Raw genomic sequence first — 14,293 nt, forward strand, 5'->3', positions numbered from 1 at the left:
AAAACATTTGTTTTTGCTTTTCTTTTTTTTTTTTTTAACCAACAGCTGGTTCTTTTTATTTATTTTTATTTTTTAATATATATATATATTATTGATTTTTTACAGAGAGGAAGAGAGAGGGATAGAGAATTAGAAGCATTGATGAGAGAGAATCATCCATCAGCTGCCTCTTGTACACCCCCTACTGGGGATGTGCCCGCAACCAAGGTACATGCCCTTGACCGGAATCGAACCTGGGACCTTTCAGTCCACAGGCAAGGCCTTTGTTTTTCTTTCCTTGAGAAGCTCTCTTTGAAGTTGAGAGACAGCATGGGCTTGTTTCGGTGTTATGGATGCTGAGAGCATTTATAAAAGTACCAGTATGTCAGCAACTCCAAGGGGGCTGCTGAGGGTACCGGACCCATTCTAAAGGAAGGAAGGCCAGGGCCCAGTTGCTGTGAGACCAGCATCTTCTTTATTAATCCTCTTTTCTTTTTCCTCTGGTCAGACATGTAAACCTCGTGCAGCCTAGAAGAGAATTTATCCTCCACTCTGGGTTTCAACTTCTAGGCCCATCTCCCAAAATTGCTCCACCTTCGACTTGAACCAAGCAAAGAAAATAACAATCTAAAAAAACGGGAAAACATCAAAAAGTCATCTTAACACGTTTCAGAAGATGCTCGCTCACTCGTGTAATCTTGAAGTCCACAAGGAAGGGTTTTTAATAAAAAGTTGTGTTCCTGTAAAAATCTCCATTGTATCTCATTGTGTTTTCCTACCAACACACGTTTGAGTGTGCATTGAGGCTGTGTTTATAAACTTGTAACTCTTGTACTTCTAAAATAATTTCTACTGAAAGAATAATATTCTCTCAATACATGTTTGAAATCTTAAAATAATGTTTGTTCTGTTTAACAATTAAGAAATCCCGTTTGATCTTGTAGAGAACATAATAGGTTATGTGAAGGACTCAAGATTGCCCCCAAGTGCTATGTTGGATTATTTCTAATATACCAATACCAAAGGTTGGAAAATAGAGTAAAGTATATGTTACCATTATATATGTCTATGTTTAATCATGCCAGCTGAGTACACAAGCAGTGATGCCCCCAAATGCTAGGAGTCCTAGAAGAACAATTAGGATATTTTGTGCTCTTAGCAGTATTTCCTTTTGGAGTACATACTAAGGTTTATCTACAAAAACATGTGTTGTTTTTATTGTATACATAAAGCAGTATTTGGCTGTTGTCTGGTGGGGTATATTTAATTCCTCTAAATGTTTACTGTGTATATAATCTTTTTCTGTTTACACCCTCCAGTCCTGCAACCAAGGTACATGCCCAAGCTTGGGATATGGAACCAAAATCTCCTTGCCTTTCTCTAACCAGTGGCTGCAAGTGAGTACGGGAACAGTGTTATTCTTTAGTCCGTGTGATAGATAGGCACACATGCATGCACACACACACAAGATGTATATTTGCTGAAATGCATTGAGTCCTGATTAAAAGAATTTACTAATACTTGCCCTGGCTGGTTGCTCAGTGGTTAGGGCTTCAGCCTGAGCACCAGAGGGGTTGCAGATTCGATTCCGGGTCAAGGGCATGTACCTGGGTTGCAGGTTCGCACCCTGTCCCTGATCGGGTCCCCTGCAGGAGGCAACCAGTCAATGTATCTCTCTCACATCAATGTTTCTTAATCTCTCCCTCCCTCTCTTAAGCAATGGAAAAAATATCTTCAGGTGAGGATTAAAAAAGAAACAACAAAAAACTATTGACTAAAACTTGAATGGAATTTTATTGTCCTAATGCTAGTGAGTTTTCTGGCGAATCACAAAGTTTGAAACATGTCCATGTTTCTTTCTAGTCACCAGTCTTGGAGTAGTAAAAGGAAGTAATTATTCTTTCTTGTTTCTTAGTTCTTTGCTATTCAGAGTACTATACCTTTTGTTACAGATTAGAGCTTGATGCCTTAGATTTTAAAACTATTTTCAAATGCTAGTTCTTTTGTATAGGAGGCAGACAATCATCCTAAGAATATTTCTGATATTTTTCCGCACGAATGTTACATATTGAAACACATTGTTGTATCTTCATATAAATGTGTGCTCTGTGAAATAAACTTTGCAGATAAAGCCAAGTTCCCTTTTCATTATAATAACACAAAATGTACTAGTGGAAGTATAGAGGTGACGTGACACCAGTTGTTAACCAAGCCATGACCACAGACAACCAGTAAGTTCAGTAAGCAAATTCCCTGATGCTTCTCTCCAGCTAATCAGGGATTTGGCAGAGTGTCCCCCCCCCCCCGCCCCCCGTGGGACATTAAGATGTGAATTTCAAAACCCTGGTCTTCCTGCACCTATTCCAATGCTTATTACTCTTTCCTGTGTTACTCGTCCCCGTGATGGTCTGACTTATACTTGAAGCCAGTGATTAAAATATCTTTCTTTTTACTGTGGTGAAATTCACGTAAGTCACTATTTATAATGGCAGTTAGTACTTTCAGTGTTGTGCAGCCATCACCACTATCTACAATAGTTCCAGAACATTTTTATCACCCTACAAAGAAACCCTGGACCCTTTATACAGTCATTTCCTATTCCTCCTCTCTTGGCCCTTATAAAGCTCATCTTTAATACTCGCCATGGCCGAGACCGGTTTGGCTCAGTGGATAGAACATCAGCCTGCAGACTGAAGGGTCCCGGGTTCGATTCCAGTCAAGGGCATGTATCTTGGTTGCGGGCACATCCCCGGTGGGGGTGGTGCAAGAGGCAGCTGATCGATGATTCTCTCTCATCGATGTTTCTAACTCTTTATCCCTCTCTCTTCCTTTTTGTAAAAAATCAATAAAATATATTTAAAAAATGCTTGCCATGGATGAGGAAAACACACTTGATTTTTAAGTCTGAGTGTGTTCAGGCAGTGATTATACTGTTATATACTCATATCTCCATGACATCATTTACTATGTGTGGTGAGACCAGTGTTCTGATCTGCCTATAAAGGTTGTTTTCAATCTTGAAACATGTTCTACTCCACTAGTTATTGTATTTATAATGTAAGGTCCTGTTTATCCTCACTCTTTGAGGTCTGGTGCTTATGAGAATGATAGCAGTTATTCTCCACTTGGCATTCCATTCTGTTGGTCTTTCTGTTGGAGCTGTTGAACTAGGATATCCCCTGGTGTGCTCACAACTTGAAATGCAGTCAAAGCACCTTGTTTATAGCTGTGAAGTGATGGACATGATCTAGATTTCCACCGCCTGCCCTGGGCTGGTGCACTTGAACCTGTTAGGGGACACATTAGTTGCCTCCAGTTTCCCTTCCTCTCTGGATATTTTCTTGGTGTCCTCTCCCCTGTGGATTCTGAGGATAAGCACATTTCTTCCACTTATGTCATGAACACTGGAAAGCCTTTTAAAGGCTCCCTCTAATCCCTGACAACCACAGAGTGTGGTATGGAATGATGTAAGGATCACTAGAATAGGATCTGAAGACCTGAATCTTAGCCAAGGTGCCTGTGTGTGCATAAGTTATGGCCATGTGATTGTGTACATTATGGCCCTTCTGAGCCCTTTTATCAGGCAGGAGAGGAGGGCTGCAGTACAATATCTGTAGACCCTTTCATTCTCATACTGAGGAGTCACTCATTTTGGCAAGAGCTGGAGGTTTGGGACTAATAAAACAGTAGCAATTGTCAAGAAGCAAAAGCCTGGAGGCATACAGTCACGTTTTATCAGGTCAATTCCCTGTGTAACTTTCATTGCCCTCCTCCCCTTCCCCAGGTCTGGTTTGTTGAAGCGGGGTCCAGAAAGGTTATTTTATCCTTGGTCTCCCCACCAATCCAATTCCAGTGCCTGATAATTTCCCCAACTATCTCTATATAAAAGGCTAACTGACCATAGCATTTGAAACAACAGAACAGATGACTGAACAGGCTATTGGGGCAACCAGGCTGGCAGCGGCATTAATGAGGGGCAACCAAACGACTGAGCAGCAGGCTGCATGAGGCGACCAGATCAGCAGAGGGGGGCAGTGAGGGGCAACCAGGTTGGCAGGGAAGGGGGAAGTTTGGGGTGACCAGGCAGGCAAGTGAGCAGTTAGGAGCCAGTGGTCCCAGATTGTGAGAGGGATGTCCTGGATTAGAGAGGGTGCAGGCTGGACTGAGGGGGACCCCCCCACCATGCATGAATTTTGTTCACGGGGTCTCTAGTAATAATAAAAGTATAATATGTTAATTAAATCAGATAACCTATTGGACAAAGGTGGGGCTGTGAGGGTCCCAAGTGCCAGAGGGAAGCCAGTGCCGGCAGCCTAGGGAAGGAAGGCTTACTCTTGCACAAATTTCATGCATTAGGCCTCTAGTGTTATAATAACTGTAAAGTTTGCACATCCTATATGCCAGGTACTTTATAGGCATCACTTCAAACCTTTACAAGTTACTCATTTTTACCGAGGATGACACTGAGGTTTGTGGAGATTGGTAATCACTTAGCCAGAAAGGCAGAGCTGATCAATCCTAAATCTGTCTGATTATAAAGCCAACACCCATACTCTTGGGGAGTGACAACAGTGTCCTGTGGCTTGCATGGTAATTGATATACTATCTCCGGTGTTGGAGATAAAATACATGCTTAAAGTTTATTGAATGCTTTTTACTGATTATCAGTCAACCTGCTGAGCATTTGCATTAGAAATCAGCATGTAATTCTGCAAGGTAGGGATTCTAAGTCTCATTTACAGGTGAGGGAAAAAGCTCAGATAGGTTAAGTAACTGGCCCCAAGGGCTCATAACTTTAAAATGGCAGGGCAGCCAAGATTTGAACTCCAGCAGTTGGGCTCTACAACCCACTCTGTTAACAAGTAGATAAGTTCTTTTTTTGGGTACATTTCTTTTTTTTATTTACTTCAGCATTTAAAATGTTCACAGACGAAGTAGTGTATTCATTGATATCTCCATGGGAGATATACCAAACAAAGCATACAGGTATTCCACAGTTACAGAATTACATACTGTGGCTGGAAATATTTACCCCTAGAATTTATCTGGAAAAACACCACTAAGAAACACTAAAAAGTTTTGAGTGTTTCACTGAATTAATTTCCATAAAAAGTGAATAGCAAAGAATATCAGGAGAGATTCCTAAATAATAGCTAGTACTTGTAATTTTTTTAAAAAATTAAATAATAGTTTATTTTTTGGAGAGAGAGAGGAAGGGAGAGGGGGGAAGTGATAGAAACATCAATGTGAGAGCCCAACATCCATTGGCTGCCTCTTGCACACCCCCTACTGGGAATTTTGCACACAACCTGGGCATCTGCCCTGACCAGGAATCAAACCAGCAACCTTCTGGCACACAGGATGGCGCCCAACCAACTGAGCTACACCAGCCACGGCTAGCCAGAACTTTTTGAATATTTCAAACTTTTATAGTACTTTTCTAACATGCCCATGTCAGGAACATTTGATTCTCATTTTTTTTTCTTTTCTCCTCAGTAGCCAAGGCCCAAGATGTATATATATTTTTTTACTTTCAAGTCTCTTTTTTTTTTCTTCAAAAACATTATTTGGAATAGGTTGATCATCATAGAATCTTGAGTAGCTAATGAGGTAGGAACAATCTTCAAAAGACAGTCTTAAGTATTTATGAAGCAAAACAAAAAAGAATAATTAAATTATACATAGTTTTTTAGTGGTTCTTTTAATAAAATGCCAAGAGCATTGGAAATAGGTCAAATGCTGCTTGTACTTTAGAAGACAAAGAGTAAAACCCAATTAGAAAAGTCCTGCTGCTGAGTTCATTCTAGGGCTGGTATTAATTAAATTCATTTTGGCATTACACTGGAAGAAATGACTGCCCCCAAATGCCAAGTTTTCTTCCTGAAGAAACCTTAAGAAGATAAAATTTAAACAGAAAACAAAAGTGCCCTTTCAGTACATGTTAATTTGGCTCTTATTTTAACCTAGTTTTCATCCTTTCCTACACACCAAAACATTAATAATTTCTATATACTGCATATCTAGTAACATTATTTAAATGAGGTTAGCAGTCAACAAATTTTGCCTTCCTTATATGAAGGTTTAACTTATGATGTAAGCTAAATAGCTAGAAAATGCCTAGGTAATAATAGATTTCAGCACCATCTATCTATTAGCAGATGTTTAAATATAACATACACTCCTTAAGTTCATATAAACCTAGGAAATTCAACCATTATCCCCTGTTCATATACACCAAAATCAAAGTTTTATGTTCTAACTACCCTTTCTGTATGTATAAGCCATACAAATCTCCCAAATTAAGTTAACAGGATAAAAATGTTTACAAAAAAAGGGGAAGTTAATAAGTATGATTTGTCTAAAACATTATTTGAACACTTTGGTACCTATTATTTGATGAAAGGTAAAATACCAGAAGAGGATTTCTTTATTTCCCCAATTACACACTGATTAGGGTTAATGCTAAAAACACTTTAAAAAAATCTAGAATGTAAAAGAATGAGGTAGAATAGCTGCCAGATAAATTGATAATTGTATGTGGTTTAGCAAATGGTTTTGAAATCAAATCTTTGACAATTCTATAAAACTAGTGGCCCTGCTCACGAATCCATGCACAAGTAGCTCACTGCCACTTGCCTCAGCTGCTGGCCCTGCCCACTGCTGCTTGTAGCTCTCCTCTACAGGTAGCTCGCTGCCCACCCTCCTGTAGCTCTCCACCACTTGTAGTTTGCTGCCCCACCCTCCTGCTGTTCAGTCATTATGTGACAGCATCCCAGACCAATTTTTATATTACCCTATTATAAGTATAGATGTCCTATCTAATAAAGGGGTAATATGCAAGTTGACCATCACCTCAAAACACAAGATGGCCACCCCCATGTAGTCAAAGATGACTGCACCCATGTGGACACAAGATAGCCAGCAGCAGGAGAGGGCAGTTGTGGGCAATCAGACATGCCGGGGAGGGCAGTTGGGGGGAACCCAGACTGCAGGGGAGGGCAGTTAGGAGTTCCCAGGAATGCAGGGGAGGGCAGTTAGAGGGGACCGGGCCTGCATGGGAGGGCAGTTGGGAGGCACCAGGCCTAAAAGGGAGGGCAGTTAGGAGGGACCAGGCCTTCAGAGGAGGGCAGGTGGGAACCAGGCCAACTGGGGAGGGCAGTTGGGAGGAACAAGCCTTTAGGGAAGGGTAGTTGGGGAGGACCTGGCCTGCAGGGGAGGACAGTTAAGGGGTGACTAGGCCAGCAGAGGAGGGCAGTTGGGGGGACCATGCGTGCAAGGGTGGGCAGTTGGAATGGCCAGGCCTGAAAGGGAGGGCAGTTGGGAGGGACCAGGCCTGAAAGGGAGAGAAGTTGGGGAGACCAGGCCTGCAGGGGAGGGCAGTTAGCGGAAACCAGGCCTGAAAGGGAGGGACCAGTCCTGCAGGGGATGACAGCTGGGATGGACCAAGCCTGAAAGGGAGGATAGTTAGGGGTGACCAGGCCTTAAAAGATAAGCACATGGGAAGGACCAGGCCTGCAGGGGAGGAACCAGGCCTGAAAGGGATAGCAGTTGGGAGGGACCAGGCCTAAAAGGGAGTGTAGTTGAGAAGGACCAGGCCTGGAGGGGAGGGCAGTTGCTGGGAACCAGGCCAGCTGGGGAGGGCAGTTGGGGGTACCAGGCCTGCAGGGGAGGTCAGGTGGGGGTGACCAGGCCTGTAGGGGAGGACAGTTAGGGGCAATCGGGCCAGCAGAGGAGGGAAGTTAAGTATTGATCAGGCTGGCAGAGGCATGTTTAAGGGGTGATCAGGCTGGTAGTCAGGCAAGTGGTTGGGAGCCAGCAGTCCTGGATTGTGAGAGGGATGTCCCAGATTGGAGAGGGTGCATGCTGGGCTGAGGGACACCCCCCCTCTGCCTCCGTGCACAAATTTTGTGCACCAGGCGTCTAGTTTTAGATATAGTTAGCAATCCAACTTTGTATAATAGTGCAAGTCTGATATGGCAGTAGACTTTTTTTATTTTACTTTAGCTATCCAAAATAATTTGTCAAAAAGGATTATTTGCATATATTTACACCTTTTTGCTATTCTATCTAGAATTATGTCCTATCTGTGTGATCAAAATATAATTTAGTTTGAAGAGAATTTCTTTGTCTTTACTGCCTTTTTAAACTGTTAATAGTTCCTTTACATTTTTTTCCCTAAGGCACACTATGCCCTGTCTATTGCTGCCAAGCCCCTGAAACTTGTGCCTTAATCTGTGTCTCCTTTGTCATCGTGGTTCAATGAAAATCATATCAGTGTCTCTGTTAAAAATTAGTAACATTTAAGTCCAGTAGATTAACTGCAAAAGACCAAAGCTTACTGAAGCAAAGGCCAAAAAACACAAGTATATGCTCTTTCCCTTAAAAACTGACTATATTACCTACTATAACAGTAAAGCTCATGGCTATATATAATCGATACTTAATGTTATAAAATGAAATGTTAGGCCAGTAAGCTTTCACAATTTTTATTAAATCCTAGTCTAATTTAACAATATCTGATTTTATAGGCATCTTATGGTGATGTTTAATAAGTGAAAGCAGCCAAAACCGGTTTGGCTCAGTGGTGGAGCGTCGGTCTGCGGACTGAAGGGTCCCAGGTTCGATTACAGTCAAGGGCATGTGCATTGGTTGCGGGCACATCCCCTGTCGGGGGTGTGCAGGAGGCAACTGGTCGATGTTTCTCTCTCATCGACGTTTCTGGCTCTCTATCTCCCTTCCTCTCTGCGAAAAATCAATAAAAAAATATATTAATAAGTGAAAGCAAATCAGATATTTAAATAATTATTTTGTACAGAGTAAGAAATAAGATAACTACTACACAGAACACTACAGTAATGACCATACACTTAACTTGCTGAGTTTTCATACAAGCCATGTTGTTTATCAAACTACTAGAGTCGTGCAAGAGTTTGCATTGCTTCCCCTGCCTGCTGCACTGGCTTCCCTCTGACTCCTGACCTGGGCTTCTCTTTGGCACCAGGGACCAGGGGACGTCTGGTCTAATTAGCATATTATGCTTTATTATAGATATCTCATGATGTTTAATACAGAATTAGTGATTGTAGTTCTCATATAATACTTTAATTACAAGTACTTTATTGAGATAACTAACATTTTGACTTTTTCACCAGTTTTCTAGATTAGCATAATATATTCAAGAAAAAGGAAAAACTAAAATGAAAACTGAGCATGACAAATTATTAAAGGAAAATGAAGTAAAGATAAAAAGTGGAAAGTGGAGTATCATGAGAGTGGGAAATCAAAGCCTAGACATTTATTTACGAGAAAAAATATAGGAGAAACCAAGATGGAGGCATAGGTAAACACCTATACTGCTACTTCACACAACAATTTCAAAACTGCATCTGGAAGAGAGAGTGGACATCATCCAAAACCACCAAAAAGCTAGCTGAGTGGAAACTCTATAACTAGAAGGAAAGAGAAAAGGACACAGAGACTCAGAGGAGCTGTGAAGGACAGAGGTGCAGAGATCTGTATGTGCAGAAAGGGAGGGCAGCTGAATACGTGGCTAGTTTACTTGCAGTGAGTGGAGATGGCGGGCAGTAAGCGCAAGGCTAGCTGTCTTGTTCAGGAAGGAAACAAAACCACCCAACTCCACTGAAATCCAGTTCCTGGTGAGGCTTTGGGTACCAGACTCATTCGAGAAGAAACTGGACTGTCTGACAATGGGCAAAACTCAAGAACAGCCTTCTCTGAGGTACATGCAGCCATTGCCAAGGGACACTGAGACATGGGCCTCTTAGGGCAGGAATGACAGGAAACCAAGGCTGTCTGCTCCACTCTGAGACTCCACCCCATCCAAGCTGAGCACAGAAGCTCTCCCAGCAGAGACACAGCTGATCCTCACAGCCAATTGGCCTGGAGGTCAATTCCCCCCAATGATACTAACAGCAATCTAGGCTCAACTACAAAAAGACTGCACACAGAGCCCACAAAGGGGTGCACCAAGAGTGTCCACCTCAGGTAACTGGGGAGGCTGAGCCACTGGGCCATATAGGACACCTAGCACACAAAGTCACTTTATCAACTCAGGGAAGCAGCCAAAATATGGAGACAAAGAGGCAGGTCACAAAAGAAGGAAATGGAGGAAAGAAAATAAATGGATATAGAGTTCAAAACCAAGTTAATAAGGTTTTTCAAGAATTTCCTAGAAAAGGCCGATAAATTTAATGAGACCCTCAAGGATATGAAAAAGGATCACCTAGAAATTAAGCATATACTGACTGAAATAAAATTTATACAGAGACCTAAAAGCAGACTAGAGGATCACAAGAATCAAGTCAAAGATTTGAAATAAAAAGAAGCAAAAAACACTCCTCCGGAAAAGAAAAAAGAATCCAAAAATTTGAAGATAGTGTAAAGAGTCTCTGGGACAACTTCAAGTGTACCAACATCAGAATTATGGGGATGTCAGAAGAAGAGAGAGAGCAAGATACTGAAAACCTATTTGAAGAAATAGCGACAGAAAACTTCCCCCACCTCGTGAAAGAAATAGACTTGCAAGTCCAGGAAGCGCACAGAATCCCAAACAAAAGGAATCCAAAGAGGACTACACCAAGATACATCATAATTAAAATGCCACGAGAAAAAGACAGAGAATATTAAAAAGCAGCAAGAGAAAAACAGTTAATTACCTACAAGGGAGCACCCATACAATTGTCAGCTGATTTCTCAACAGAAACTATGCAGGCCAGATGGGAGTGGCAAGAAATATTCAAGGATGAATAGCAAGAACCTAAAACCAAGATTACTCTACCCAGCAAAGTTATCATTTAGAATTGAAAGGAAGATAAAGAGCTTCACAGATAAGAAAAAGCTTAAAGGAGTTCATCATCCCCAAACCAGTATTATATAAAATGCTGAAAGGTATTCTTTAAGGAAGAAGAAAAAAGTAAAGATAAAAATTATGAGCAACAAATACATATCAACAAGTGAATCTAAAAATCAAGTGAATTAAAAATCTGAGGAACAGAATAAATTGGTGAATATAATAGAATCAAGGGTCTAGAAAGGGAATGGACTGATAATTCTCAGGGGAAAGAGGTATGAGGGTGCAGGAAGAGACTGGACAAAAGTCGTACACCTATGGATGAGGACAGTGGGGGGAGGTAAGGGCAGAAGGTGGGGTGGGAACCTGGTGGAGGGGAGCTATGGGGGGGAAAAGAAGAAACTTGTAATAACTTAAACAATAAAAATTTATTAAATTTAAAAAATAATATATATAAGGTAACTAATAAAATCACTTTGCATATTGTGGAAAAAAGATCAACTATGGATTTCATAAATAAAAAGTTTATAAATTCAACAAAATACAAATGCCTTTGAATGTAAAAGCTGAGTGCAAATTTAAAGGTCTATAAACTGTTAACTTTGGGCCTTAAATAGTGCCAATTCTTGTGGTCAAACAAGGCCACAACAATTAAGATTGTATTACCCGATTTTGTTTTACACTAGGTGGTGGACAGAGAGCAATCCCCCTTAATAAAGTTGACAATTAGCTTCACTCAGAAAAAAAATGTTTTAAATATATTTTTGTTGATTTCAGAGAGGAAGGCAGAGGGAGAGAGCAATATAAACAACAATGATAAAAGAGAATGATTGATTGGCTGCCTCCTGCACTACTGGGGATTGAGATCGCACCCCGGGTATGTGCCATTGACCAGAATCAAACCTGGGACTATTTAGTCAGCAGGGTAATGCTTTATCCACCGAGTCAAACCAGCTAGGGCACACTGAGAACATTGTAAATAATCCACATTTTTTAAAAGAAAGTGTTCTTACAAATTGTTTTACAATCCAAATATACAATATCTTGGAAAACAATGTTTATAAAACAAGACAATATAAAAAGGCAGATTAAAGCAACAGTACAAGTTTTATTTGGCTCTGATTTTACAGTTTTCTTACTGTATCATCAATGACACCAATCTGTTCCTTCAGCTGGCTCCATTGCTCGGGATTTAAAGAAAGACCTTTTCTTCCTGGTGTCATTTCACTTTCTGAATCGATCCAATATTTTTTAAAACAATTTTATTTTATTATATTTTTAATCCTCACCCAGGGATATTTTTGCATTGATTTTTAGAGAGAGTGGAAGAGAGAGGAAAAGAAAAGAGAAATATCTATGTGAGAGAAACACATCAATTGGTTGCCTCCTGCATGAGCCCTGAGGAGGGCCCAGGCTGGAGAGGAGCCTGCAACCAAGGCACGTGCCCTTGACCGGAACCGAACCCAGGACTTTTCTGTCCGCAGGCCGATGCTCTATCCATTGTGCCAAACTGGCTAGGGTGACCCAATATTTTCTAATATCAATTAGGACTTTTCCTTGAAAGTCCCGAACACTGGCACACTTCATCTTCCCAATCTGAAACATGCTGTCATCTCTGCTGCTGCTGTTCTGCTTGAAAAAATGGCAGGGCTCTTGAAATTTCCCCAGTCTTTTGCTTCTTTACAGGGTTTTCTGAAATAACTTGCATTTTCTCCTTTAATATTTTGTTAACTTCACTGTCAGAATTGCTGCCAGATGAGGTGGAAGAAACAAGTCCCTTTAATTTAGGCATTGCTCCACTCCTGCTCTGGAACACCCCTCTGCTCATTTGCTGGCTCACTCAACTGATACTCAAATAGATGTGTTATTGATGTCCTGCTCCCATTAATTATGAGGGAGAAAAGTTTTTTTTCTGCTGGAAATTTGGTAACTAAAACTTCCCCTCCTTCCTCCTTGTCAATGAGCATGGCAGTTTCCTCATTGTGATGTGTCAAACACTGTCCCCGCCCAAAGGGGCTCACCGTTTCTATGGCAATGCAGTGTCATAATGGGTAGGCTAGAGGTGTGTCCAGGGTGATGATTTGTGACTTACTTTAGACAAACCAAATAACCTCTCTGAACTTCAGTTTTCTTATCTGGAAGATAGGGGCAAGAATGCCAATGCTGGATGTGAGGGTCCCATATAATGTGTATAAGGCACTTCCAGTGGAACCTCGGTTCTCAAACAATTCATTCAGGAAAGATTTACCAGGAGTGAATTTTTAGAAGATCAAATCATTTTTTACCATTAGAAATAATGTAAATTTTGCTGTTAATCCTCATCCAAGGATACTTTCTCCATTGATTTTTTAGAAAGGGAAGGGAGAATGAGAGGGAGGAAAGAGAGAAACATTTGTGTGAAAGAGACACATTGATTAGCTACCTCCCACACATGCTCCAACGAAGGTTGAGGCCTGGGAATGAATAAACCCGCAACCCAGGTACGTGCCTTCGACTGGAATCCAACCTGCGACTCCTTGGTCTGCAGGCCAAAGCTCTAATCACTTAGCAACACTGGCCAGAACAGAAATTATGTAAATTGAATTAATCCATTCCAGACTCCCAAATGATTCCATTTTAACCTTTCTTATACACAGTACATGTTGTTTTTTTAAAAAAATATATTTTATTGTTTTTGTACAGAGAGGAAGGGAGAGAGATAGAGAGCTAGAAACATCGATGAAAGAGAGTCATCGATCAGCTGCCTCTTGCACCCCCCCCCCCCCCACTGGGGATATGCCCGCAACCAAGGTACATGCCCTTGACCGGAATCGAACCCGGGTCCCTTCAGTCCCCAAGCCGACGCTCTATCCATTGAGCCAAACTGGTTTTGGCTACACAGTACATGTTTAATATACTGTTCAATCTATAAACAAACACTTTACAGACAAAAAGGACATGAAATGTAAATGAAAATTTAACAAAAAGGAAATGAAATGTATAGCAAAAAATGAAATTTCATGTACATAGTAGGACTTACCTTTAGTATAATAAATATGAAAATATTCATAGTACAATTTTCTGAAATACTGAAAACACAAGGGTTAGTAGTAAACTGACTCATATGCATGTATGCATTCTCTCCTTTGTCCCCTGAGAGATGCGTGACTGATCATACAGGTATCAGCATAAAAGGGTTGTCAGGTCAGGAACTGAAGTCTTATTCCACAGCTGAGACATTTTTCGTGAACAACTTGGTTGAGAAATGAATTGTTCGAGAGAGGAGCTGTTCAAGAACCCAGGTTTGAGTGTACTTCTAAAGATGCTCAAGTATTAAGAGCAGGCCTGATGCGGCAAGCAATAACCATTGGCTGACTCCCATGAGTCTGTTTCCTGGGAAAGGAAGGTGGTGGAGAAGTTTGTTAGGAAGTAGAGGGAGTGGTGCAGTGGCGATACAGGGCTGAGGGCTTGGCAGAAGCACATGCAACTGGTGGCTGCATGTAATTGTGTGGCTTTTCTCATCAG

The 14,293-nt window shown here is 41.1% G+C and overlaps 1 protein-coding gene and 1 pseudogene across 9 annotated transcripts in view; one reads left to right on the forward strand and one right to left on the reverse strand.

Moving 5' to 3' along the window:
- The window catches only part of MAP7D3 (MAP7 domain containing 3), a 39,900-nt gene extending 37,785 nt beyond the window's left edge, over positions 1-2,115 (forward strand). For all 8 annotated transcript variants that reach the window (XM_084870192.1, XM_084870193.1, XM_084870190.1 and 5 more), the window contains one exon: positions 488-2,115. The gene's annotated coding sequence lies outside the window, so the exon portion shown is untranslated. The remainder of the gene's footprint in view (positions 1-487) is intronic.
- Positions 2,116-11,913: 9,798 nt separating this feature from the next.
- Positions 11,914-12,581, reverse strand: LOC311614957 (activated RNA polymerase II transcriptional coactivator p15-like; annotated as a pseudogene). Its single transcript has 2 exons — positions 12,301-12,581; positions 11,914-12,020 (listed from the first exon to the last, which is right to left on the reverse strand). The product of its transcript is annotated as an activated RNA polymerase II transcriptional coactivator p15-like (transcript).
- Positions 12,582-14,293: the final 1,712 nt, after the last annotated feature.

The sequence above is a fragment of the Pipistrellus hanaki genome (genome assembly GCF_964339955.1).
Source record: "Pipistrellus hanaki genome assembly, chromosome: X".
Taxonomy (NCBI): domain Eukaryota; kingdom Metazoa; phylum Chordata; class Mammalia; order Chiroptera; family Vespertilionidae; genus Pipistrellus; species Pipistrellus hanaki.